We start from the raw sequence: 4,597 nt of genomic DNA, 5'->3' as shown, positions 1-4,597 counted from the left end.
CCATAAATTAACAATTGTTAGTTTGGATACATCTCTCAATCACGTTATGATTGGAGATGTTACATGGTGCATTTCTACTTAACTATAGGTTGATTTCACTACGCCAAATAGGACTTATGGTGTCGCTTGTTAGCGTTGGTTCACAGTCACAGACACTGTGAACCAAAACTATTAATAATCTTAGGTCAATAATGTTGATTTAAAACTGACTCTACTGTTAACGAATACAAGAGCCTCAATGGCGTCAATTCACTACCGACGCTTCTGCACAAATGAAACAATGTGTTTCATTATTAGTGACAATAGCGTTGATTAAGAACGGACACATCTGATATAAATAGTGTAAGTTTAGCCTCAATAGCGTCGCTTCTAAACCGACGCTGAGCTCGATATAGGGAACCTTTTTTGAATGTCTCCCTCATTCCCTCTCTTTCCCCTAAAATAAAAATTTTAGAGGCGCTCGTCGAGACTGCAAACCCTCTGCCCCCTCTGAGCCCTGAGAGCCCATCCCCACCTCAGAACTCCGCCCTCTGTCACCCCCAAGAGCCCCCTTGTAACGTCCCAAAATTGCTAATAAGGCTTAGTGCCTTGATAATTGTGCCAAGAAGGCATAATTCGATGTTTATGTGATAGTATAATTTTATTGTGATTATATATGTGAATTTTATGAGTTATATTATGATATGACTGATTATGCATGTTTAAGTGTATTAAATGTGCTTATATGCCCGTTTATGTTAAAAAGTGCATTTTCTTAATTTTGACCCACTTAGGGTATATCTGTAATTATAAGTGCTATGTGGATATATTCAAGATGTGTGGCACGAGGCATTCCTAGTGAGCGATTTGACGAAAAATTCACATCGGGGATTAATACCCGGCTCAGGGTGAGCCTAGAGGTATTTTAGTAATTTGGTGAATTACCGGGGGTATTAGAGTATGAGTTATAACTGATGGAAAATATTGGTATTTGGAGGATTATTGGGATTGATTGGGAATTTTAAGGGAAATTTGAGGTTTAGTTGGAAAGTGGCGTCAAATGACTTTTTCACCCTTGTGGGCTTCGGTGAGAAACTTAGTAGACAAGGGTACAATAGTCTTTTGCCAAGGGGTATAGCCAAAGTCTGAAGCATTGTCTCTCTCTCCCTCTCTTTTACGTTTCTCACTATCTCTCTCTCTACTTTGTTCCAAGAGAGAAACCTTAGAGTCTTGATCCTAGAAGTGATCTAGTTGGGATTTAAAGCTTGTGGCTTGGAATTGGAGGCTGCTCGGATTGTCACCTGCTAAGGGATTCGAGTTTTCATAGAGGAATCAGAGGTAAGATCCCTGTTCTTGGTAGTTTATGTGTTAATTTTGGTGAGTCCTTAAGTTTCTAATTCTATGGTGTTCTTCTGACTTTTTGTTGCTGATTGTTGGATTTTTAAGCTCCTATATTTGTTTTGTGGTTGGACTTTTGTTGGGAGAATGTTAATTGGGTCTTGACGGTGAGTTTGGGTCGGTTTACGATTTCTATAATCGCAAAATTTCTAAGTTCGCGGGGTTGTGTCACGGCATTGTTCTTAGGGCACCGTAGCACTTTGCTGGTTGCGCCGTAGTGCATGTGCAGGGATTTTTTGACGTGGGACTCTCTACCTAGAGGCGTGTCGCGACCCTTCAGGGGTGGGCCACAAATCTAATTGGGGAAATTGACCAAATGAGGTTTTGAGTTGAGAGGAGTCAAACCAAAGTGACTCGGAGACAATTCCACTACCGGATTTAGTGGAATCTGGGATCCTGGGGGCTAAGACTCACTCTTGAAGCTCTTAATTGGTTTAGTTCTTTATGGATATCATTTGGAGGATTGTGCTCATTGTTGCTTTACCCTATCGTTCATGACTTGAGGTAAGAAAATTGACACTTGCACTGAGTGTAGGATGTGGAACCCAATTATAGGGCACGGGAATGACCGTGTCATGAATTCGTTTACAGTTGAATGTCTGCTTCATTTGAATATATGTTGTTATAATTTTTTTACTGATCGCTCGGTCGGGAGGCCGTTATCGGCATTACATATGTAATTTATGCTGCAGTGGCAAGCCCATAACGTGGATGTGATATCTGCCATAGTGGCAGGGCCATTGTGAAGACGCGATATCAATTTACTAGGCATGAGTCGTATATTTTTTGGAAAACCTATGTGTACCTGTTGTGGTTATAGAGTATACAATACATGTTAAGGTTTATCTGGATATCTGTATGATTTGTTTAGGTTTTCTTGCTGATCCTTTGCTAACGGGTGCTTCGTGGTGCAGGTAAGGGCAAAGGAAAGCTAGACTAGCCATGAGTTGGAAAGATGTAGGGGCGATGTGTACATACTCAACCTGCTCAGCCGCCATAGTCGAGATATTTTGAGGAGTAGGAGTCCTTAGTTTAAATTTTCCGCTTAGATCAGCTAAGTCTATAAATTTGATAAACTTGTTCTTTATTTAGAAACTTTTCGGATTCCTTGTAACTATTTAACCCTTTTTAATGAAAAGTTCAACTTATCGACCAAAAAATTTTAATACCTAAACTATCTTTTAACCTTAAGGACACTTTTAAGCCCAAATGACTCGCTTAACGAGTTAAGCATCATCTTAACACACAGTGTAAAGGTCTTGATTATTTAGGGCGTTCGACCCTCGATCTCACGGCTTTGCCCTCCCATCCCATTTTTGATGTTCCCCCATTTTTGTTGGCCCTCCCATTTCCGACGTTCCCCCACCGTCTTTGGTCTTCTCCTCCACAACCTTGCTCTCCCCTAGCATCTTCACCACCCCATGCCAATTCCATGACCAAGCAGAGGTAATTTAAAAAAAAAATCATTAATATATAAAAAAATAAATGAATATATATAATTGTATGCTTATTTTAGTGTTAGTAAATTGATTATAGAATTAAGATTAGAATTGTAGAATTAAGTTTATAAATTGATTATAGAATTAGGATTAGAATTGTAGAAGATAAAATATAGTTTAGTTGAAGTTTAAATTTAAATTTAAATTAATAATTTTGTAATTAGGTTAAATTAATTTCAATTTAATGAAAATTTAATGGTATATGTATATTTATATGTGAAACTTTCATAGTATATATATATATATTGAAAGATATAGTTATATTAAATTTAGTGGAATTTAGGATTAAAAGTTAGTGAAGATATGTTCTAGGACTGTGTGTTGTGGTGATATAAGGTTGGAATTATAAATGTTGATTTTCGTTTGATATTTGTGTGTTATATGTTGTGTATATGTATGTTTTCAAATTGGAGAATGTTGTAGAAATAGTGGAAATGCTGTCCAATTTTTTTCAAGATAAAGGAATTGATGAATTTGGTCAACTGTAGGTGCGTGCGTTATTGATGGATCCACCATTTCATGATGATCCCGATCCATTTTCCAAAGATGTCGATGTCGATGACACATTGACTTTGGAGGAGGCACAATCTACGCATGACCCCTCATCTTTAGAGGTAAAGAAGATGAGAGGGAGAACTACAAATAATGACCTCGTTAAAATGAGGAGTGAGGGGAAGAAAAAAGAGGTGGAGTACAACCAGTTTGGCAAGTCTTTTGGCGAAGGAGGGAACAAAATGAATAGTCGCATTGGAATATTGGCGCGTTGCCACCTCCCATTTTCGGTCAACGATTGGCGTCAAAGGCCAAAGTAGTACAAGGACAAGATTTGGGAAGAAATCAAGCTAAGATTCTATTTTTTTTAAAATAACTTAGAAGAATTATAAAAACTGAGTTCATAATTATAACTATTTTATTATTATAATCAGTTTTTATAATTCTTCTAAGTTATTTTTTTTAAAAAAATTATTTGTTTGTATCTAATTAGATTTATAATTTCTGCAACTACTTGCAAACTATATTGGAGGGTAATGGTTGGACTCGGTATACACATTCATGAATCCATCTTCAGTATCCATCGATGTGGGCTTCTTTAAAGCGCATGTTGAAGTGTTTTGCAATTGAATGCGACAAATTCAGCAAGAAAAGTTTCTTATTTGTCCATGGAACTCATTGTAAGCTATACATATATATTATTATATATATATAACTAAAGTTTACTATACAAGTTTACATATAATACAAATGTCTTTTGAAATTTGTAGGGAGCACTAGATGGTCGTGCTTATTCAGCCTTCTACCCATTAGATAGCCTTTTTGGATCCATTGAATGGACGTATTCGCTCAGAGATCAAGCGATGCATAGAAGCGTAAGTCGTGAATTTTTATCTTAGTTACTTTAATAATTTTTTATATTAACTAATTAATTAAGGTAAATTATATTTGGCATAGTGCCCTAAATTCATATGAGCTACAGAGAAGACAGCCTGCAAGAAGATCAAAACTCTGCCACCCTTTGGTAATAAATTTTTAATCACAACTTAGAAGTTTTCAAATTATCTAACATTTATATATATATAATTGAAATGTGTTTTGTTATGTTTAATAGTGCCAACTGTAGGAAGATGACACACGTGTGGGTATTACGTAATGAAGTTCGCAAGGGACTTTATTTTAGAGCCCAACCCAAAGAACCACTTGAGTCGTCACGTAAGTATTGTTTA

The sequence above is a fragment of the Humulus lupulus genome, chromosome 4 (genome assembly GCF_963169125.1).
Source record: "Humulus lupulus chromosome 4, drHumLupu1.1, whole genome shotgun sequence".
NCBI lineage: Eukaryota > Viridiplantae > Streptophyta > Magnoliopsida > Rosales > Cannabaceae > Humulus > Humulus lupulus.
Note: the sequence above shows the minus strand (reverse complement) of the source record.